The following is a 25,338-nucleotide window of genomic DNA, read 5'->3' on the forward strand; positions in this document are numbered from 1 at the left end:
ATATTTCATATAGAAACCATATCTACAATCTATTTTGGTTTATTATTTTAAAGATTTTATTTATTTATTTGACAGACAGAGATCACAAGTAGGCAGAGAGGCAGGCAGAGAGAGAGGAGGAAGCAGGCTCCCTGCTGAGCAGAGAGACTTGATCCCAGGACCTTGAGATCATGACCTGAGCCGAAGGCAGAGGTTTAACCCACTGAGCCACCCAGGCGCCCCTCTATATCTATTTTCTATGCAAAATCCAAACCAAGAGAAATTGTTCCCTAGGAAAAACAACTAATGGACATAGAATATGACTCTAAAATCATGTTTACAGTCTTTAAGAAAATCAAGGCAAGAGCAACTTCCCTTAAAAAAGAAAAAAAAAAAAGACAATGGAATGGCAAAAACAGCATAGTTTAAAAATCTTTCCAGATCCCTACACACTATGTTAGGCCAGACACCTTCACTATGCACTCTAAAATCATGTTTACAGTCTTTAAGAAAATCAAGGCAAGAGCAACTTCCCTTAAAAAAGAAAAAAAAAAAAAAAAAGACAACGGAATGGCAAAAACAGCATAGTTTAAAAATCTTTCCAGATCCCTACGCACTATGTTAGGCCAGACACCTTCACTATGCACAGGATAGTATAGTCAAAGACCCAGGAATGCGGCCTACAACAGTATGCTCTGATAGGGTAGCCTTGCGATCCCCAAATCACAAGAAGGTAGAGACAAACCTGGGATAACATGAATCATTTCTGCAACTATGAGCCGAGAAGTGGATGGAAAGTAAAGTGACTTCTAATGTTCCTGTGAGCCAGAAGACATAACATCCAGTGACAGTTAATGTACAAAAGGGAAACATGAAAAGATGAGGAAGGCAGAGAAACTGGCTGTGAAATACGCAGGCTCCCGTGTGCAGGTGAGTGAAGGATTCTATAGACAGTTGGTGCTGGGGCAGTCTGGGCTCTAAACTGATCGAGTTAAATATTCCACAAGGAAAAGCCCATGGGGACATGAAATTTCTGTGAGTGGAATCCATATAAAAGGGACAGAAATAGTATGGGCAAAAGAGAAAAAAAGGATCCAGACAAAAGTTGTGAGAGAAAACTGTGTTCGAATATTTCAAAAAAGTTTGAAGTCATATTTTTGGTAACTGTATTGTGACAATAAAAGGAAATTCCAGAATCTAGAACTATAAGGTGGTGAAGCCAGAAAAATTGCCGAGATCCATGTCATTTTCTAAGAATAGAGGAAGTCACCTCACTTAAATGTGAACAAGTGAAAATATTATATTTGGATCCCACAAAAGTTTCATCTAAAATATATGAAGAAGAGAGACTATAAGAGTTCTAAAAAATGACAATGCTTTACCGGAAAGACAAGACTTCAAAGCAGATGCAAACTTGTAACCTAATATGTCAGAATGAGTTAGAATAAATTATACAAACAGTAACATGTATGAAAACAAAGCCAATCTTAGAAATACTCAGAAATGAGAAGATTGAAGAAAAGAGAGGTTTGAAAAACAACTAAGGAAGAATTGCTAATGAAATAAGTAAAAACCATTTTTGAATAAAGATTTAACTAGATGGAACAAGAGTGAATTAACACGAGGATAATGCCATAAGATGAATAAGACATACATAAAAATGATTTGACAGAAAGCAATAGCAATGCAAGATAGCATGTGAGTGAAGGGGCACACTAAGAAAAGAAGGAAAGCAATGGAATGAGACAAGAGGCAAAAATTATAATCCAAGGAAAGTTTGCTGACATAGAGATGACTTGGAAGTAAGCGTGTATTGAAAGAACACATGTCATACTTGGGAAAATCAACTCTGAGTCGCCAATGCTGAAGCGTATTTTGGTAAAATTTTTGAATTCTAAGGTAAAAGGGAGAACTCAAATCATCTCAGGAAAAAGTCTAAATTGCTTTTGATTTGAGTGACCAGATAATTTATTATCTGGAGAGTAAGAGGAATGAACACACAGGGCAATTGTTGTAAAGCAGGAATGTCCTGGAAGAAAGGAACATTTGATCCTCCTGTACAGAAAAGAAAGAAAATGGAATCGACATCAGCCTTTTTGACAGCTATAGTTCATTCCCCAAGAATATAGCGTAGCGAATTTAAGCTCATCAAGGAAATAAAATAATAACTAAAGATTTCATATCCAGTCAGATTGACTTCAAAATGCCAAAATAAACATGAAGTGAGCAAGTAGTTTTCCCTTGACTCACTTCTGATATACCAAAAGATCTTTACAGAAGAGACAAAACAAATAGTTCACATAGACTATTAAAAAAAAAAAAAAACACGAAGCATTTGATCAGATAAACATGAATTTTGCAATTTAAGTCACCAATTCCAAAGATTTTCAGATAGCTAACAAAGTGAAGTCTGACATTTCACCATGTATAAGAGACACGCAACTCATAAAACAATACTTAGAAAGCTTAAATATAAAAGCATGACAAATACAAACCAAGACTAGGTAAATGAATAGTAGAGCAGGAGTCTCACACTTGATGGTAGAATTCAGACCGGAAGACCTGAAAAAGCAAAGGTAACTTTATAAAGCTTAAAGGTGGGGCACCTGGGTGACTCAGTGGGTAAAAGCCTCTGCCTTCAGATCAGGTCATGATCCAGGGTCCTCGGGTCGAGCCTCGCAAAAATCTTATAAAGCTGAAAGGTATGGTTCACAACGAAACCATGACAATTCCTATCTTAGTTATTACCGCTCTCATATCTTCCCTGCAACACCGTTCTTCGCGGAGAGAATACGGAGCTACACATGGTAGGACGAATAGAATCGAACTCACAATAGAAGAAATTAACACGTCTCTCAGTCCAATACAGATCAAGGAATATAGATCTAAACAACGGAATGGACAATGCAGGTTTTATAAATACGTATCAAAGCTGCAATACAAATAGAGAATATCTGTCCTAAGTTTACAGGAATGATTACCCTAGTTTTGACTGCAAAAAAACCCTTAATGAATTCTAAAGGATGCAAATCATCCAAAGACCATTCTCTCACCAACATACAGTACCATAATCAATTTTAAATAAAAGGCCTTTTTCTTAGAAATTAAGGGGGGAGGACTATTAAATCTATTGTGGGAGAGCTCCCACCTCTCAGGTGCGCTGCAGGCTGTGCTGCCAGGCCCCTGTCACCGGGTGTCCACCGCGAGACGCAGAGAAGAGAGAGCGTCCGAGGGTCCGTGCAGTGCCTGGGGGAGTGAGAAGAGGAGATGCTGTGAGCCCTGCGCCCTCCCGCCAGCGCCCCAGCCTGGCCCGAAGCAGCAGGAGGGGCACTGCGGGAAGGCTTAGCGGATGGAGGTGTCCCTGAAGGGTTACCCACACTTCAAAGCACTTCTAGGGCTCGTGTCCATGCAGATGGTGATGATCGACTGGAAAATGTTCAGTATCCCTACCAACTCTGCGTTGCTCCTTCTGCCCGCAGCACTAACGGCCAAGTTCACATGGTCCACACAGAGCTTTTCAGTGTCCCGCTTGTGGGGTAAGAGAGAGGGTATTCAGGACCTAAGGAAAAAAAAAAAAAAAAAAAAAGCACATGCTTTTGGGTTCAGGAATTAACCCATTTCAGTGTGACCGCTAAGGGGAAAACTTCTCCTTGGAAAACACAGCTTTGAAAGCAACTGCTCTGTTCAAATGCCGGTAATTGGCCAGGTCTCCTCTACCCAGAACTGTGAAAGCACTTTCCCCTTGGGGTCTCTTGGTGGGCTGGCAGAGAAAGAAGAAAAAGAGCCAGAGCAGCCAAAGACCTGTGTTTTTGCCAAGTCAATCAGAGATGACACCCCGGAAACCTAATCAGAGCTGTCTTCTATAAGCATTGAGTGATTTCATGATTTGTCTTCATTTTTGGTTTTTGGAAGGTGCCTCTGCTTGGTCTTAAATTTAATTTAAATTAAATTAAAAATTATAAACAACAAAAAAAAAAGTTTGGGAGAGAGTTTTTCATGGCTGAGAGACTGTTTCTTGTAAGTTCACAATAATATATTGTTGAACCATAATTGAAACTAGGAGACTTCAGGAGAAGCAGGGGATTTAATCCATACATCAGTTTCTTATTCCATTGTTAAAAGTAGGCTGAGGAGATCCGTGGATAAAGAGGAATTCAGATGATTATTGACCTTCCTGAGATGGAAGAGTTGAACACAACTAGTTACTGCACAGAATTCGACAGATGTTCTAAATAGATGTTTACTCCCATACACAGGGCATTGTACAGTATTTTGTAATGCCTGAAGGTTTTGGAAATACTTATGGTAAACTTTCTTAAAAATTATTAGGGGAGGTCGCTTGGGTGGCTCAGTGGGTTAAGCTGCTGCCTTCGGCTCAGGTCATGATCTCGGGGTCCTGGGATCAAGTCCCGCAGCGGGCTCTCTGCTCAGCAGGGAACCTGTTTCCCTCTCTCTCTCTGCCTGCCTCTCTGTCTACTTGTGACCTCTCTCTCTGTCAAATAAATAAATAAAATCTTTAAAAAAAATTATTAGGGGAGGTATTTCTGAAACCCAACCCATTCTTTTTCTTTCTTTCTTTCGTTTTTTTAACTTTGTCATTTCTGTTATTTTTCATGGCAAAAACTGGCTATTGGGATAGGCATTTCCTCCACTGTTTTAGGACCAGGACCACTCCAAATAATCTTTCTTCTGTGAAAGAAGGCAAGAGAATCATGATCGAGAATAGTCAGTCTGCGCATGAAATGTGACAGGGAGAGGAAAATGAAGTACATATATCCTGCTTTACAAGAACTCTTGCAATACTGATTTTCTTTTTTTTCTTTTTTTTTTTTTTTTTAAGATTTTATTTATTTGACAGGGAGAGAGAAATCACAAGCGGCAGGCAAAAAGAGACAGAGGAGGAAGCAGGCTCCCCGCGGAGCAGAGATCCCGACGTGGGGCTGGATCCTAGGACCCTGGGATCATGACCCTAGCCAAAGACAGAGGCCTTAACCCACTGAGCCACCCAGGCGCCCCAATACTGATTTTCTGACTGAGACTGTGGTTTACCTGGTCTTTGGATGGTAATGCCTAACTAATTAGGTCATTGCCCAAATCATTCTTCTCTTGCCCCATGAACAATACTTTCTCTTACATATACTGGCATGTCATATGAAGGAAAAATTTTGGATCTTTTCTATATTTTATGTATAGTTTTATGTATTGTTGGAGATGTTTTAATTGTGCTGACTTAGACAAAATAATCCTCTGTTAAGGCTAAAACCCAAACAAACACAAATCCAAAATATATTCTAGGGGGAATAGAATTCAATTATCACAGAAGAAATAGAGAAAATGTTTTACGAGCTTCTTCATAAAACCCAGCATGATCCACTTGCTTTCACAGGGAAGTGTTTTATACAGATTTTCCTCATGTCTGTGGTAGATGCATTGTTGGAAAAATGAACTGGTTTCTCTTCAACATGCTATTAGTCCTGGACAGTACCTAACATTATTATTAAACTTTTTTTTTACACTGAAAAAATTTAACTTTTCTGATTTCTGATTTTGTGAATTTGTTGAAACTTTGATTCTCTAAGTGGCCATGTCTCTACAGTAAAATTTAGAAATTACTCTATTCTTCAGTGTCCCAGTGACTGAAAAGTATAAATAGGTTTAGTGTATGGATGTGAGGTTCTAGGTGGCCCATGATATTTGAGAAAATCTTTCCCATAGAAGAATTTTCATGCATCCTGCATAACAGTAAAATGTCTCCAGAATATTCATGTATGTAAAAAACTCCCATAATTATCCCATTTTTGATATCAATAAATGATATTTTGAAGCATTTATTATACAATAGATATGTTATTGGGGAGATATATTTTTGCTTGGAACTTTTCTAAGAATTTACTATTTTGGAAAATTGTATCAATAACTATTTGAACCACCAACTCAAGAAATCCACGTTAGACTTCATTTTCTGTTGTCATATTTGTGATTATTCTATATATAACTATATTTTTGAAAACTTCTTTCATAAAGTTTAAGATTGACATTCTATGAATAATTAAATTTATTTTTATATCTTTATGCACAGTTCTTCCTATGCCAAAACACTAGTTTTAATGAAGCAAGGAAACTGTCAAGATTAAGTAAATATTTTGCCCACATTTATCAGAAAATGTTGAAAAGGCTTATCTTGCTTCTGACATACAGAGGGAAACTATTGAATATTATCTTTGAAATGTTTAAAAGTCTTCTAATCAGCAAGACAAAAGCATTAGTTTTATGTAAAAAAATAGCAAAAAGTAATAACCCTGATAAACCATGGAATACTGGAGGAAAATTAACCTTACTAAATGTGAAAAGGGTTATTAATACACTAATAAAAAATTCAAGTGAAGTTATATCTCTGTCCAATCAAGCAATGATACTGTTTTTAAGAAGAATCAATGAGATGTTAAAACATTTTACAAATAACTATGTAACAATCTATAGTACAACAAATTTTTATTACAACTCAGTGAAATCATCCTATGTTACAAATGAAATTTAACTAATAGCATATATAAGTTGTCTGAGGAATGAAAAATTCACAGAAGAAATGCTATTTTAACATAATTATTTATGATGGATACAATGGGGTTGCTAGTATACACAGTCCTTAAAAATTATTTCTTAGAAAAATAATTCCTTTTACAAATGTCATTGTTTCTATAACAGAGGAAACCAAAGTTATAATTGGTGGACAACATGAATTTACAGAACTTTAGGAGATAACATCAAATATTTTACTTATTTATGTCACGAAAGATCTTAGTACTTGACAAATCATGTAATGACATGACATGAATGCTATCCATCCTTTAAATGACAGATTATTTGGTAAAGTCCAGAGACAATGAGGAAGATGCTAACAGCTTTTACATAGAAGTAAGATGGTCTGTAAAGGAAATTGCTTAAATATATAATGTTTATTATATTATAACAATGACATTTTATGCCCTTAGTTAAAAATTAAGGATGCTATTTTCACTTCTAGTTAGAATGTAGTAAAATGTTAATAATTGCCACTTTTAACAAAAGAGAAAGAAAGATTAATGGATAAAATAAAGTCATACATTTTTTATGACACTATTGAAATGCTGTGGGTGCAAGAAAGGTTTGGTTGATTAAATAGAGAGAAGCACAAATCCTTCACATGTTAGCAGAGAACCATGGCATCATCGATAGATTTGGTATGCAGAAAAGTGGGTTTGTCATCCACTGGAGATTGGAAGATTTGCAGGACCGAGAAGACATAGATCAAGCTTTGAGTGGCAGCATAAGCTAGAGGGATAGGTGGATATCTAGAGCGCCCCAAAAAAGGAAAATAAATAGCTTAAACACAATGTTTCCCTGCCACTCTCTTGTCAGACTGTAACCAAGGAGGCAGTAGTGAAGAGGTAGTAAATCAAAGAGAATTTATATAATGTCGTGTATTCTCCATGTGCTTGGATTCTGGGATCCTGACAAAATTGAATACAAAGTTGAAGAAAAACTATCTGAAACTGGAACAATTCCCTCTCGGCTCCAACTGTAGAAGATCAAAATTTAGCCTTTTGGTGATGCTGGCATAGAATGTAAAGACTTCGTTCAGTTTAAATGTACTCAATAAAAGTGTGGCCAGTTCCAGATCAGATCAATCATGGAGGAATCAAAATAGTCAACTCCTTATCATAACTGCCAGCTACAGAAAAAGGCTTGTGATTTCTGTGAACACAATAAGTAAATTCAAAAATATATTCCATTCTGCACTTTTTAAATCTTTAAATAAAACCTGGAATAAAAAAATTAAAATAAATAGAAAGAAGATAAGAAATAAATAAAATAAAATAGAAAGAAAATAAACACAAAATAAACAGAAAGAAAACAAGCAAATTCTGAGTGTCTAGTCATTGGAATTAATGCAAATAAAAGGATTTTAAAACAAGTATTATTTTTTTTAAAAAATAGGAAGGAATAGGTGAAGAAATACAGAATTTTATAAGATAAATGAAAACTCTAAAAAGGATCAAATAGAAGTCAAAAATAATAAAATACCTACAACTGCATCAGAACTGTTGGCGCCTTAGAGATATGGCAGAAATTGCCTGATGGACATTAAGGAGGGCACTTGCGATGAGCACTGGGTGTTATAGTATGTGTAGGTGTTGAATCACTAAATTTTACTCCTTAAACAAATACTAAACTATATGTTAACTAACTTGAATTTAAATTAAAAAAAAAAAATCCCTTCCAATGTGATATTCACACTTATGTGCACAGAAGTCTTCAAAATATCTTGATTTAAAAATACATATATTTTCTTCTGTATCAATGGTTATTTGCCCTTCTTGCTTATTTCTCATCTTGTAGTTTTGTGTTTTGGTAATATATTGTTAAAAATTAGGGGCGCCTAGGTGGCTCAGTGGGTTAAAGCCTCTGCCTTTGGCTCAGGTCATGGTCCCAGAATCCTGGGATGGAGCCCCACACTGGGCTCTCCACTCAACGGGGTACCTGCTTCCTCCTTTCTCTCTCTCTGCCTGCCTGCCTCTCTGCCTACTTGTGATCTCTATCTGTCTAATAAATAAAAAAAAAAAATCTTAAAAAAAAAAAGGGGGAGGTGAACCATGAAAGACTATGGACTCGGAAAAACAATCTGAGGGGTTTGAAGCGGTGGGGGGTGGGAGGTTGGGGGAACCAGGTGGTGGGTATTAGAGAGGGCACGGATTGCATGGAGCACTAGGTGTGGTGCAAAAACAACGAATACTGTTATGTTGAAAATAAATAAAAATATATATAAATTAAAAAATATTAACCAAGTTAGGCAGTGACTTATATATTTAATCATATTTTTCAAACACCAGGATTTTGATTCATTTGTTATTAGGTTTACTCTTTTTCTATTATCTGTCACTTTGGTTTTCCCTTTTACTATTTTCCATCTTGTGCCTTTTTCTGGTGTACTTTGTTGGTCCTTTTCTAGGTTTTTGGACTGGGAGCTTAATTCACTTATATTCATCTACTTTTTTTTCTTTTACTTGCAAAAGTGTATAGTGGCATCAAATTTCCTCTGGTCAATGCTTTTAATATATCCTATAGGTTCTGACATATTTATTTTCCATTATCATTTTTTGTTAGAAATTCAATCATTTTTGTACAAACATTGCTTAATAGAGGGTGACCATTGATAATTTTAAGCAAAAATTATAAATATGTGCTATGGTTTACTTGGAAGTAAACCATCTAAGATTGTAGCACAAATAATGGGAGGACATATAAATGGAATTATAATATTTTAAGATTTATTCAGTCTACAAAGAGTGATATGATATTAAGTCACAGCAGATTGTGATAATTTAAGGGTGGTTGTACAATTTCTACAGTACTAATACATAAGCAAACAAAAAACCCAAAGCTAAAAAGTAATACAGTATATAAAAAGAATATGAAAGTAAGCATTTGAATAATCAAAACAAAGCTGTAAAGGAGAAAATAAATAAAATAAATGGTATACAAACCACAAATACAACCACATATATAATTGCATTACATATAGTTGGACTGAACAACTAAAAAGCAATTAAAAGTCTAATTAAGAAGGTAGAGATTAAAAAAAAAGAAGGTAGAGATTGTCAATCGGGGTTTAAAATAAAAGGAAGTCTTTTTTTTTAATTTTTTCAATTTATTTATTTTCAGAAAAACAGTATTCATTATTTTTTCACCACACCCAGTGCTCCATGCAATCCATGCCCTCTATAATACCCACCACCTGATACCCCAACCTCCCACACCCCTGCCACTTCAAACCCCTCAGATTGTTTTTCAGAGTCCATAGTCTCTCATGATTCACCTCCCCTTCCAATTTACCCCAAGTCCCTTCTCCTCTATAACACCCCTTGTCCTCCATGATATTTGTTATGCTCCACAAATAAGTGAAACCATATTGACTCTCTCTGCTTGACTGATTTCACTCAGCATAATCTCTTCCAGTCCCGTCCATGTTGCTACAAAAGTTGGGTATTCATCCTTTCTGATGGAGGCATAACTCCTCAAACTCAACACACATGAAACAGGCAAACATATCAAAAAATAGGAAGAAGATATGAACAGACATTTCTCCAATCAAGACATACAAATGGCTATCAGACAATGAAAAAATGTCAATCATCATTAGCCCTCAGGGAGATTCAAATTAAAACCACCTTGAGATATCACCTTACACCAGTTAGAATGGCCAAAATTAACAAAACAGGAAACAACATGTGTTGGAGGGGATGTGGAGAAAGGGGAACCCTCTTATACTGTTGGTGGGAATGCAAGTTGGTGCAGCCTCTTTGGAGAACAGTGTGGAGATTCCTCAAGAAATTAAAAAAAGAACTTCCCTTTGACCCTGCAATTGCACTCCTGGGTATTTATCCCAAAGATACAGATGTCGTGAAAAGAAGGGCCATCTGTACCCCAATGTTTATAGCAGCAATGGCCACGGTCGCCAAACTATGGAAAGAACCAAGATAACCTTCAATGGATGAATGGATAAGGAAGATGTGGTCCATATACACTATGGAGTATTATGCCTCCATCAGAGAAAAAAGGAAGTATTAAGTAATATTATTTAAAGGAGAAATACCTGATACATGAGGACACAGGCTGAAAGTGAAAGTTAAATGATTGAAAAATATAGACCATGTAAACTTCAAGCATAAAAAAAGCTGGTGTACTAATATCAGAAATAATCATTTCAAAATACAGAGGAGCACTTTATAATGATGAAAGGGTTGATATATCAAACAAACATAATTCTAAATAAGTATGTACCTAGGAGACTCACTTCACATTAAATGAAACCAAATCACATCCTTTTATAATTATTTACAAAGATACTACTTATTACAACATTTCTTAGTTACATATTTGGTTGAAAACAGTTTCAGTACAGTTGTTTAGTTAATGCAGAAACAAAAAAATCTATTTGGGGTCCTTATGGAATATTTAGAACTAATATTAAGTTACCATCAATGAATATAAGAATCTCTTTCATTTTATTAGTAACTGTTAAATCAAAATTATGCTATTTTCAGCATATATATTTTTATAGTTATTGAGGTGGAATGAAAAAATCCGTTTTGAAAATTAAATGTTATTATTACTTTTTTAATCTTAGGGTTGCCTATTGCTCTTCACGTTTATCCTGGTATCATCCATAAGGTTTCATATTAAATTGTATATCACCTCTTTTCTCCCCTATCACCTATTTAAAATATCACCCCAAGATTGAATGTATCTGGATATGTGTGATAGGTTCACAAAATATTTTAAAAAAATCCTCATATTTTGTTACAATCACACCTCAAAATATGTTAAAGAAATTTATTTTGATATCATATATATATAAAAGATTTTATTTATTTATTTGGCAGACAGAGATCATAAGCAGGCAGAGAGGTAGGCGGAGAGAGAGGAGGAAGCAGGCTCCCTGCCAAACAGAGAGCCCGATGTGGGGCTCAATCCCAGGACCCTGAGATCATGACCTGAGCGGAAGGCAGAAGGTTTAACCCACTGAGCCACCCAGGCGCCCTTTGATATTATATTTTAAATAAGGTCTAGATCATATGCAAGAACATTTTGTTCTCTCATTTTTGAAACTAATTTATTCTTACTTAAGTTAAGGTGATTTACCTCTAATCATATGCAAAAATGAATGGCTTATTCTTACCTACTCTCAAACTAATTTTGATTCTAATATCTAATATTCATTTGTCTGTTTATTATTTATTGAGAATGCATGCCTATGAAAGGGGCAGGGGGAGGTACAAAGGGTGAGAAGGAATTTTGGAGAACAGGCTCCAGGCCCAGTGCAGAACCCACTGTGGGGCTGGATCTCATGACCCTGAGAGCATGACCTGAGGTAAAACCAAGAGTTGGGTGCTGAACTGACTGAGCCCTTCAGGTGCCCTTCTAACATCTAATTTAAAATCTGTCTGCTCTTTCATTTCTCTTTAATTTTTTCAAAAATTTGATGTATGGTCATTTTACTTCACTTAAATCTAAACTTACTCATAATAGATATAAACTTCTGACTATAATTTCTTCTAGTTTTGAAATAAATATTTTTTCCCGTAAAGTATTTCCTATAAGACCTTACATTATAATAAGGCCACTGTAAGTTATTTTAGAAATTTATGTGTAAATAGTTTATTAGTAAATTCTATTTAAATTTCAAAGATAAATGTTATGGTGTATTGAGTCTAATAAAGTTGACCTTTAATTTAGACTTTCTATCTAGCAAAACTTATGGCTGAGTTGTCATAGTTCTAAATTTTATTCTCATAAATTTCCTAAATATAGTTCTCTAATCCTCTACTATCACATATTTCAGTTTCTTTTTTTCTCCTTCTATATATTTTAATTAATTTATTTTTAACTCTTATTGAAGTATATTATGACTCATTGTTAAACAGTTTCATGTGAACAACATAATGATTCCACAATTTTATACATTACTCGGAACTCCATTAAATAAGTGTAGTCACCATCTGTTATGAAATGACATTATGACTATCTTATTGATCATATTCCCTGTATTGTACTTTTCAGCTTCAGGACTTATTTATTTTGTAACTAGAAGTTTGTACTTCTTACGCCCTGTATCTATGTCACCTATCTCCTGACCCACCTTCCTTTAGTAGCCATCGTTTTATTTTCTGTATTTTTGAGGTTTTTTTCTCTCTTTTTCTTTGTTCATTTGTTTCTTTTTAAAATCTCACACATGAGTGAAATCATATCGTATTTGTCATTTTCTACCTTATTTATTTTATTTAGTATTATTCCCTCTAGATCCATCCATGTTGTTGCAAATGGCAAGATTTTGCTCTTTTTTATGGATGAGAAATATCCTAAGGAATATATATATATATTCATATATCATATCATATCATATATATGATATTATATATAAGTATGATAAAGAATATAGAATGGATAAAGAAGATATATATCTTTATCCATTCATCTATTGATGGACACATGGATCACTTCCATATCTTGATGACTATAAATAATGTTGCAACATTCATGAGGGTGAATTTATCTTTTCAAATTGATGTTTTTGTTTTCTTTGTGTGAATACCCGGTAGTAGAATTACTATATCATATGGTATTTATCTAACTCTCTACTGTCACATATTTCAGCCTATGTATTTAATATAGTGGGAGGGAGTAGATGAAAAGCCACAACATCTCTTTCTTGTCTGATTGATTAGAAGAGCAGGAGTGTCCCTTGGTAAAGAACAATCAGACGTGTGGTTGGCTGCTGGGAAACTTGTTTCTGCCACCTATCCTGTTAAAGTTTGCAGTAGATGATAGACCAACAGACACTTTTTGTGAAATCAGAGTCGTGATAATTAACTCTTCATTCCAGATAATTACAACACCAAGTAGTAAATCTGAGGATAGTGTTTTAGAGATACCCTGGATTTCCTTGACCATTACCGTAATGTGGGGTGGGCAACCATGCCACTGAGAAGAGTCTAAAATTAGTTGAGAGAAAGAGTTGATGCTAAAATGTGGTCTTGACCAGAAGATATAGAAAACAGCAAGAAGCTTATTAGATGGAGTTCACCTGAATGTCAACAGAAACTCAGGTGAAGAAGAACTAGCTCCTTCTTGAGTGCAGTTGGGCTAGGCAAAGATCAGAAGGCACAACTGTACATGGCACAATTGTTCATTGTGTGAGATAAAACTACAAGATGACCATCAACCAGATGCATTCTTTGATTCAATGTTACTACACAGGACTCCCAGAGCTGAGATGTCTTCTGGAGAAAAGAAAAGCAAGAAAAGAGAAATACCTAATAATGGAATTAACATGGAGTAACTCTAAAAACTCTTTTACTATAATTTGCTATTATGCAGAAATCAAGAGTCAAACTAAAACTTCAGTAAGGTTTTAGAAGAAAACAGTTATGTAATTTTTGTATTCCCAAAATTCTAGTCTAGGAATTAATTCTTATATTAAAATAAAAATAATCTCACTGGCATATGTGCTCCTTTCTAGGTTAAAGTAGACTCCTTTTAAAATCAATTTCATTGGGGCGCATGCGTGGCTCAGTGGGGTAAGCCTCTACCTTCAACTCAGGTCATGATTCCAGGGTCCTGGAATCGAGCCCCACATCAGGCTTTCTGCTCAGCAGGGAGCCTGCTTCCCCCCCTCTCCCTGCCTGCCTCTCTGCCTACTTGTGATCTCTCTCGGTCAAATAAACAAATAAAATCTTTTAAAAAAATCAGTTTCATTGGATAACACAGCAACTTGCTAGTGAGCATCTCAAGAGATCAGAGAACTCTCCAGAAGAGGCATGATAAAGGAGGGGCCAAAAAGTTATGTAAAGGCTAATAAAGGGCCAGGAACTCTAATCTTCAATTTGTGCTACTCTTCTTAAAACTGAGTTGTCATTGCACAGAGAGTCAAATCCGATGGGAAACAGGTCAACAAATATTATTTCATAAGCATATGACATATTACATGTATTTGCTGTATTTCATAGCAAATCACTCCTCACTTATCGTACTTTTTTTTTTTTCAGTTGCACAAGTACTGTTTATTCTGTGATAAACTGTGAATTTATAAACATATATTTTTATCCCCAGGGGTACAGGTCTGTGAATCACCAGGTTTACACACTTCACAGCACTCACCAAAACACATACCCTCCCCAATGTCCATAATACCACCTCCTTCTCCCAAACCCCCTCCCCCCAGCAACCCTCAGTTTGTTTTGTGAGATTAAGAGTCACTTATGGTTTGTCTCCCTCCCAATCCCATCTTCTTTCATTTATTCTTCTCGTACCCACTTAAGCCCCCATGTTGCGGTTTCAATACCAAGGAGAGCAGCAGAATTCTAGAGGAGGAGAAAGCAAAGCACAGAACTCATGGCTTTTTCACTTATCATACTTTTAATCTAATTTTTCGAAGTTTTGCTCAACAATATGTCTCGTAGGAATATTCTGAAATGTTGACTAAGACAGCTAATTTTTTCTTATCAGGTTGCACATGTAAATCTCATGCATTTAAATATATAAATATGTAATATACAAGTTGAAACTAGCAAATACAATTAATAGAGCTAATGGTAGTGTACATTATGTGAAAAGGAAAACTAATTTCACGTTCACCTCCCTAGATGAAAGCCTGAGACAGGAAGGTCATCTTCTCAAATTCCTGTTCACTTTTCTTGTGCTCTAGTTCCTCGATTATATATGATATAATAATAATGATGGATTTAAAAATCTTATCTGAAAAAGGCTTTTTACATCTCTTTGTGAACTATCACTCACGACACTATGAAAAAATTAAAGTACATAGGAATCACCCAGGGATCTTGTTACAAGGTGGATTTCTGGTTTCCAGCCGTAGAGATTCTAATTCAGTGGACCACATACTGCTAATGTTGCTGTCGTGTGGACGAGCCCTTGAAGAATACTGGTCTAGTTCACAGACTAGATTTTTTTTTTTAAAGGTTTTATTTATTTATTTGACAGATCACAAGTAGGCAGATAGGCAGGCAGAGAGAGAGGAAGGGAAGAAGGGCCCCTGCTGAGCAGGGAGCCAGGATGTGGGACTCAATCCCAGGGCCCTGGGCCAAAGGCAGAGGCTTTAAGCCACTGAGCCACCCAGGCCCCCCAACAGACTACATTTTATTCCTAAATGGTTCTCTCTACCTCTGATGGAACATGAACTTGGATTCCACTTTTGCTCATAGTTTTTGTAACCTCTAGGAACTGACTTCGTAAATTATGTCTCTCTTTAAAACTCTCCTTCTTGGGCTCCTGGGTGGCTCAGTGGGTTAAGCCTCTGCCTTCGGCTCAGGTCATGATCTCAGGGTCCTGGGATCAAGTCTCTCTGCTTGGCAGGGAGCCTGCTTCCTCCTCTCTCTCTCTGCCTACTTGTGATCTCTCTCTGTCAAATAAATAAATGAAATCTTTAAAAAACAAAACAAAAACAAAAACCCTCTCCCTCTTTTAGATCTTTCCTCTCAGACTGAAAGCGTCTTATTGTTTAACAACAATAACAATATCCCGTTTCCCTCATCCCCCCTTCCTTTCTTGCTGCTGCTTCCCTCTGACGGCCCCATCCTACGTTTCTCAACCAATCTTCATACAGACATAGTCTGCTTGTTGACCTCCTCCCTCTCATTGCCTGATACCTCAAGACACTAAATTTGCCATAATTCACTCTGCAGTGCAATAACTGACTAAATCATTTGATGCTCAACACCTTGCCAAATGCAATGGGGTCTTGCTGTTCTTATCTTACTATTCCTAAGTTTGACTAAGTTATTGTTTATACTATGGGCCACTCACTTGTTGAAACTCTATTCTTTTGATGCTATTATTAGCTTCTCTCACAGTCCTTGTTACCCTTTAAGTTCCCACTTTTCTGCCTTTCCCACAAAATTCTCCACCTCCTCCTTTGTGGATAACACTTCAAATTCTTCAGCATTCTGTCTTTAGCTCATTCTTTTCCCAATTTAATGTTGTCTGACTTTTGCTTCTGTCCTGACATCCTTCCTGAGTTTTGGACTCAGATGCAGAAATGTTACTCTAGATTTCCATAAAAAGCTTAAGCATATTTAATAATTTCCTTTCTATCCCCTGTTCTTCCAGTCTCAAGGTATAGATCCATTTCTTCCTAACTCTAACCATAAAAGCCAGATACATGGCATTTGGCTTCCCATCATCCCCATGTCTGGCCTCTCTTAGTTCTTTAATGCTTCCCTCTTCAGTCCTGTTCTCACTGGCTCTATGTTTACTGTTGAGTGGGCATCATCTCTCATTTGGACAATACTGTGCCTTTCTAATTGCATTCTCTGCCTCTTCTCTTGACTTCTCAGTTTTACCTAACACATCATAGACAGGTGAATTATCTAAAATAGGAAGCATGATCACTTACTAACATTCATCAAGGATCCATCTACCTTATATATATATTAGTCTGGCAAATGTTGAAATGACAGTATTTCTCTAGGTGCATTTGTGAAAACATCTTACTTTGCCCCCTACCTATGAGTAAGAGTGAACAAATGTATTTTACCACTAACCCTCTGCTTACTTAGAATACACTTTGCTTCATTTCTTCTTATTAAAATTTTTGGTAGAGAAAAACTTAACAAATTATGTAACAGAAACATACACCAACTTTATCCTTTAGATTTTTTAAAAAATGGAGCTGTGTTAGATTTTTAAATTAGGTAGTGTTCATTTGGGGCACCTTGGGTGGCTCAGTCATTAAGCATCTGCCTTTGGCTCTGGTCATGATCCCAGGGTCCTGGGATGGAGCCCTGCATTGGGCTCCCTGCTTGGCAGGAAGCCTGCTTCTCCATCTCCCACTCTCCCTGCTTGTGTTCTCTCTCTCACTGTGTCTCTCTCGATCAAATGAATAAATAAAATCTTAAAAAAAAAAAGAATAATTAGATAGTGTTCATTCCAGTTCTGCTTCTTACTTCCATTGTGATAGTAAGTAATTGTTAACCTTTGCCTACCTGGTTTTATACCTTTAAAATGAACATGATCATTGTGAAATTTCAGAATGATGTAAGAATTAAATAAAGTATATTTTGTAAAGTACTTGGAAAAGGTGCTTGACACATGGAAGATGCTCAGTAAAAGTTGGCTTTAATTATTTTTTGTTTTAATTAATATTATTAATAATAATTTTATCAAAATTATATTTTCTTATTCATAAAATGGGCTCTCTCACTTTTTTGCTTCATCTTTTATGTATTTCAATAATGTTTTTACCATTTTTTTCCTAAAATTATTTTTCTAAATAGACTTTTTTGATAGAAAAGGTAAAACATCTTACTGGCATGTTTATTTTCCTAAGTGGCTACTGCTTTTACGATGCCATTGGTATTCCCATTTTTAAATTTATCCAGCAAATCAGCATGCTCTACAATTTGTAGAGTCCTTTGCATTTTCTGGATAGATAAAGTAAAATTTTAAAGCAAGGAAAAATTGGCTTTTCTTTTCAAATCTTTGTTACTTTATTTTCTTACTTCATTGCTTATCTTGAATTTTTAATAAAATAAGGTGACAAGATGCTGTTCTTGGCCAAACTTCAGTCAGGTTGTTTTTGACAAGGTGTTGACCAGCTGTCCTTGTTTGACATGCAAAGCTTAGTTTTAGCAAGAACCCTGCTGCTCCTTGAGATACAATCTACCTCCCTCTTAAGTGATTAGTCTCAGTATCTAGTCAAATTCCTTAACCTTCCTTCCTTATACTTGGTCATCCTGGCCCTCCTCAGCAAGAATTCCCTCCAACATTTGATGTCTCCTCCTTTTAGTAATTTTCCATACACTGAACCACTCCCCCATTCCTACCTATAAATCCTCAGCTGTCTTATTGTATTCAAAATTGAGCCCTGTTCTATACAGGGGTCTCCTTTCCCATACTGAAAGTTTCTGAATAAAATCAGTGTTTATCCTTTTAAGAAGAGTCTGGAGCTAGTTCTGTTTGGTAATAGAACTCTAAGTATTATGATGCTTATGACTGGTTTCCACCTAAATTTCACTAGAATACTTCTAAAACGGAATACTAAGTGTGAAGTTTACTGTAGGTTTTTGTAAAAAATATTTTTCATTTAAAGTTTTTTACTTTTTTTCCTCTGCTCAGAACTTTTATCACTGGTATGCATTAAATATCTCAGATTATTTCATCACTAATGTTTGTTAATTTTGTTTTTTATGTATTTTCTTGCATTCTCCTAATAATGTTTTTTCAAAATGGATTTTAACCATTAAATCCATTAATGGGGTGATTCAAATGAATAGATTTATAATGTTGAAATACTGTCTGCACACCTGGGGCCAAATTTGCCTACTAATTTTTTTTTGCATGTTTAAATTTGCTATCTTTTTTTTGCTTAAGGATTTTTGTATCTATGCTTATAAATTAGATTGAGCCATACTTGTCTATTTTTTGTCTCTATTTGTCTTATTTTGGTATTGATGTTATAATACCTTCATAAAATGAAATAGATAATTGCATTCCTTTTCAATTCTCTGAATCATCTTGCAATTATTTCTTCCTCATCTTTCTTGAGGTTGGCAGAACTTATTAATAAAACCACATCTGTAACTAGATCTTTTTGGTGAAAAAGTAGAGGTGACAGCAATTTAATTTCTCTATTTCATTGTTTTATTTAAACATTCTACTTACTTAAAAATACTTTTTAAAAATAAAGACTTTTAATTTGTAAATTTCTAAAGATTCTTTTCATAACAAAATAAGTTCAAAATGATGAAAAATAAAATATTGGCATAATTTGCTCAAAGTATTCTTTAATAATTAACAGTATTCTAGATATAGTCATGCCCCAGTTTTCTTTATTATAGTGTTTGGTTGGGCTTTTCTATTCTTATTTAATTATTTCAGTCTGCACTTTGTCCTGTGGCTGCTCCTGCTGTTTTTGCTGTTGTCTTTTGAACCAGTTTTGGTTTGTAGAGGATGAGAAACATTGCAGTTTTCTACTTTGTATCCATTCCCCTTCAACATTTCCAAGGGAGCCCAAATTTGTCCGGTTGTCTATTCTTTTCCATGCAGTGGGACTCAGAGACACTGACCTTAGACTCATCTACAAGGATGGACCTTGTAAGACGAAAGTCAATTCTATTTTCCCAGAGAGAGATTAATTCTAAAATAAGTATGTGAACAGTTGGCCCAAAGTGATGCCAGTTGATATTTGAAAGAAGTTTGAGCACATTCTTTTTTGTTTGTTTGTGTGAGCTCGTAAAAGCTGTGTTTTTCTTCTTTAGGATTTGTCCTGCACAAATGAAAGGGTTCTGGGAATACTGCGGCATCTACCTGTCTAAAGATAAAGCCAAAACACGGATGGGAAGAACCAAGAGAACTGGAGAAAAGGCCCCGAAGTCACTATAAGAAGCAGCCTTGAATTCCATTTCAACTCCGCCTTTATGTGCAAGTGTGATGATTAATATTATGTCTCAATGTGGTGTTTGGTCAAACACCAGAAGCTGCTGAGAAGTACTTTTTAGATGTGACTAACATTTCAAACATTTTACTTTAGCCGAAAGAGATTACTTTCCATAATGTGGATGGACTTTATCTAATTAACGAAAGGCTTTAAGAGCAAAGACTGAGGTTTCTCAGAGAAGAAAGAATTCTACTTCTAGACTGCCACGCAGAAACTCTGCATGAGTTTCCAGTCTTTGAATTTAGGACTGAAATCAACTTCTACCTGAATCCTCAGGCTGTCAGCTTGCTCAAGATTCAGACTTGCCACCAGCCCCTACAACTGTATGAGTCACTTCTTTAAATATCTTGCTCTTCTTCTTTCTCTTGTTTCTAATATATATATCTAATCTATAACCACATATATATTATAGAAAGAGAGAAGAATACATAAACGGTAGCATTATTACTGGATTTAAAGGATATTTTTATGCTAAGACCATTATTTAGAGTTTTAGGTCTTTGGTTTCAGTGAAGCTTTATTAGCCACTACGGATATTGAAAAACAATATATAGGAAAGCATGTCCAGAATAATGGGGTTAGTTACCTCTGAAAATTTTATCTTCTATAAAAGCATGAGAACACTGGTAAAAAATATTAAAATTAACTTTTACAGAATTCTGTAAATTAACCAAAGCCTGGCAATAATCCAAGGAATATTTATTCAAGAAAAATAACTGAATCTCAGTAAGATTGAGTTTTGTGAAATGTTAAATTGCCCTTTCCTCCTTCTGCTGTCCCTAACTCCAAGGAAGCCTTACAAACCAACAGTCTTGTAATAATGGTAGCCATGAAAACCAACAGCCAATACCTGTTGGAGAGAGGAGAATAGGTTTGGAGCTTTCCCAACCGCCCAAATAATTGTTATTATTTCACATATCTGGCAGTTACTTGAAATACATCACACCAGGCTTATTTGTATTAGAAGTGATTTGGAGTTTGTTCAATTCTCTTTCGTGGCATGTTTGGAAAAAAATCAGTGTCGACTGGTTTAACATTGCAGCTGCCTCAGGTGGTGATGTAGCTGCGGCCAACAAGAAACACACTGAAAAACTTAAAAGGAAAAGCTGTGGCATGAGATAAACATAAAGAGCTTTGAAAAGTTTTGACATATTCTTGGGAATATAGAAAACCACATTCATGCTCAGGACTGGGCACATGCTGAAAAGAGATCTGAGACTGTCCTAATCTCGTTCCTCTGGCTGATCTTGAGGCTGTGTGCAATGGGGACGTGAAGAACAAGGCAGTGTTGTAATCTATCTGTCAGAGCATTAAATGCATGCCACACAAGACTTCAGCACAAATTGGGAGTCCTATTATTCTAAAAAAATCAATATCTGATCATTAGTTGATCACTGACCTAACTGAAGAGTCTCCAGTGGCTATACATGACGAAGAGTATAGACTTTGCAGAATTAGTATGAGAAAGTCACTAGATAAACAAGCCACAATAACAACAACATGAAAAAAAAGCAACAATAGCAACAACAATAAACTCTGAGAAGAGGAGAATCTGATTTCCAGATTTGTCCAACTTAGAAAAATATATAAAATATGCAAAGAAGCAGCAAAGTATGGTCAACACACACATAAAAAATAAGTCATTGCATATGGTCCCTAAGTAAAAACATTGAACTCACTAGCAAGAATTGTAAGTTAGCTATTTTAAACATGTTTTAACAACTAAATAACTAAAAGAACCATGGCTATAGAATGAATGGAAAGTATCTGAACGATATCTCACTAATAGAGGATACTGATACAAATGCAAATTGTAAAAATAAACCAAACAAATATTCTGGAGTTGAAGAGTACAATATATGAGATACAGTGTCTTCTGAATAGCAGAAGAGTTGGTGAACTTGAAGGAAGGTTAATTGAGATTATCTGCTCTGAAGACCAGAAGATAAAAAATGAAGAAAATAACTTAAAAAAATAAAGCTTGGAAATCTACAAGGCACCGTTGAACATATCCAAATACAAATTGTGGGAGTTCCAGAAGGGTGATAGAGAAAGAATACTTGAGGAAATTGTGGCCAAAAGTTCTCAAATGTGATGAACACTGTTACTCTACTCATACAAAAAAACTAAAAATATATTTCCAAGTAGAACAAATTTAAAGAGATTCAGTCCTAGACACTGATAAAACCATCAAAAGCCAAAAATCAAGTAGAGAATCTTGAAAACAACAAGGGCAATGAGACTCTTTTTATACAAGGATCCCTAGTAGGATTAACAGATGATTTATCATAAGAACCCATGGAGGGAGGGATGCCTGGTGTCTCAGTCGTTAAACATGTGACTTCCACTCAGATCATGATTGCAGAGTCCTGGGATCAAACCCCACATTAGTCTTTCTGTTCATCTGGGAGCCAGTTTCTCTTCTCCCTTGGCCTGCCCCTCTGTCTGCCAATCTGCCTACTTGTGCTCTCTCTATCATAAAAATAAATAAAATATTTTTTTTAAAGAAGAAGCCATGGAGGGGAAAACAAAAACAAAAACAAAAACAGTAGGGTGGCATATTTAAAGAGCTGAAAGAAAATGACTAGCAATGAAAAATTTAATATCCAGCAAATCTGTGCTTCAAAGTAGAAGTAGAAGATATAACAATCCCAGATAAACAAAAACTGAGAGGAATTGTTTCAGATTTGGCTTATAAGAAATAATATAGGGAATTTTTCAAGCTGAAATAAAAGAACATTAGATAGTAATTTAAACCCATATAAAGAAATAATAACACCAGGGGGTGGTGAACATGTGGAGATTTAGGGGGAGATACTTGCCTAGAGAAGGCACGGAAGCTCTGTGCTCTGGAGCGATGCATCTATCTGGCTGTTCCTGAGTTATATCTTCTGTACAGTAAATCAGTGATCTAAAACATGGCTACATATGTCCTTCTGCAGGAGAACTTCGTAATGAAAGGAAGAACCCAGATTCTCAGTATAGTGAGCTCACTGAAAAGTACATTAAAGAGGGAAAGATGGTGCCAGTTGAGATAACCATCAGTTTAAGAGGGAAATGGATCAGACAATGGCTGCCAATGCTCAGAAATATAAATTCTTAATTGAGGGGCGCCTGGGTGGCTCAGTGGGTTAAAGCCTCTGCCTTCGGCTCAGGTCATGATCCCGGGGTCCTGGGATCGAGTCCCGCATCGGGCTCTCTGCTCAGCAGGGAGCCTGCTTCCTCCCCCCTCTCTCTCTGCCTGCCTCTCTGCCTACTTGTGATCTCTCTCTGTCAAATAAATAAAAAAATCTTTAAAAAAAAAAAAATAAATTCTTAATTGATAAGATTCCAAGAAATCAAGACAACCTCCAAGGTTAGAAGAAGACCATGGATGGGAAGGCAGATATGTCTTTCATTCTGTTTTTTTACTGTAATTATGAAATCTGTATTGAAATACGTTTTGAGAGGGGAAAGAGATAGAAGTGATGACAACAGAGAGCTTGGAAAAAAGAATTCAGCCCTATCTTTAGTCAACAAAGCTGATTATTGACTCTTATGAAGAAATGAGGAAAGTCAAGAGAATAGATGCCTCTAAATCTGTTGATAAAGTTTTTCATGTAATTGTGAAGATTTTTGACAAAGAAGGCTAACTATAAACATGAAAGCATCTTCAAAATCATGCTTGAATATTGCTTTGATAGCTGTGTCACCACCCCCTTTTAAAGCAAATTTAGATCTTTCATAATTACATCTCAATTAATGGCTGGAAAGAATGTAATAAGATAAATTAAAATTTTTTCCCAGTTTTTTTTTTGGGGGGGGTCTATATGAGTAGACAGTAAATTCAGGTCTTTCTATTAGCTATGGTGCTCACAAAACAAAGAAAGATATCAGCTAGTTCTTGGTTTTCACTTAGAAAGCATATCCTCCTTACAGTTTGTGCCTTCTGTGAGTGAAACTTTTTAGTATGTGTGTATATCCCTTTAATAATTACAACATGTTAGGATTAGGGATTACCCACTTCCCCATTTTCTTGCAGGTTTTAAATTTCCAAACTGTTAAGTAAATTTATGGCCAAATTCCAAAGGAACTTTTTATATAGTTGGTTCTTGCTAAATGTGTTTCGTAAACAAACTCATAAAATGAATTTCTAGAATTGCTTTAGTACTTATCATATAACTAACCATTTCCTATAGAAAGGTAAGAAAACTCAGGTTTTGTTTTATTACAACTTATACAAAGTCATTGGGGGTTCAGAAGAACCTGGAAGGTTTGTCAGTTTTATTCTGACAAAATAAATCATAAATCTGAGGGTAAGGGGCAAGATCACATCTAACAACATGTGTTCCTGTGTTCTGTTATATAATGTTATTAATGATTAAACTGATCTTAAAATTCCCAGCAGTGGAATTTGAAATGAATGTACTAGACTTATGGTCAATGATTTGGTTAGCATTTTAATAACATTCATTCAAAGTGTTTTTGTTTGTTTTCTAGACTAAATGTAGAGTTGGTATGAAATAAAAACATCTAATTATTAATTTTCCACTGTGTTTTATTTTTTTGAATACTTTTTTCAGTTATTTGTTTCAAGATATTTAAAAATAATTGCACTTTGGTCAGAAAAATAATGAGTATACCTTATAAATGCTAGAAAAAAAAAAGAAATAATAACACCATAAAGGTAACTACAAAAAATAGTTTAAATGCATTTTTGTTTTTGATGGTCTCTTCTGCCAACTTAAGAGACAGCTGCATAAAACAATAAATATAAAACTATGTTGATGGATTTATTATGTATAAATATGTAATTTTTATAACAATAACAGCACAAGGGGAAAAAGAGGGGACGGGGTTACATAGGAAAAGATTATTTAATAATGAAATAAAATTGTATTAATCTACCCACTTAAGCCTCCATGTGAGTGCTGTGAAGTGTGTAAACCTGGTGATTCACAGACCTGGGGATAAAAATATATGTATATAAAAAATATATGTTTATAAAAAATAAAAAAAAAAAAATTGTATTAATCTAAACTATGTAAATTTAAATTAAGATGTTTACTGTAACCTCAAGGTCAACCACTAAGAAAAAACTAAAAATTACATTGTAAAACAAATGGCAAGGAGATTAAAATGGTACACTAGAAAGTATTTAACACAATAAAAAATAGTAATGGAGAACATAAAGAACAACAACAATGGAGAAATAAAGAACAACAACAACAAAACCCAATAAGATACATACAAAGTAAATAACAGTGGCAGACATGAATACTGCCTTATCAGTAATTACATTAAATATAAATCAATGAATCCTTCCAATCAAAAGGCAGATAGATTAAAAAATAAACATGACTCAATTATATGTTGCCTGCAAGATT

The 25,338-nt window shown here is 35.3% G+C and overlaps 1 pseudogene; it reads left to right on the forward strand.

Annotated features, from left to right (window-relative positions):
• Window positions 1-3,328: 3,328 nt before the first annotated feature.
• LOC131830153 (UMP-CMP kinase-like) lies at window positions 3,329-23,651 on the forward strand (annotated as a pseudogene).
• Window positions 23,652-25,338: the final 1,687 nt, after the last annotated feature.

This window comes from Mustela lutreola, chromosome 4, assembly GCF_030435805.1.
Source record: "Mustela lutreola isolate mMusLut2 chromosome 4, mMusLut2.pri, whole genome shotgun sequence".
NCBI classification, from domain to species: domain Eukaryota; kingdom Metazoa; phylum Chordata; class Mammalia; order Carnivora; family Mustelidae; genus Mustela; species Mustela lutreola.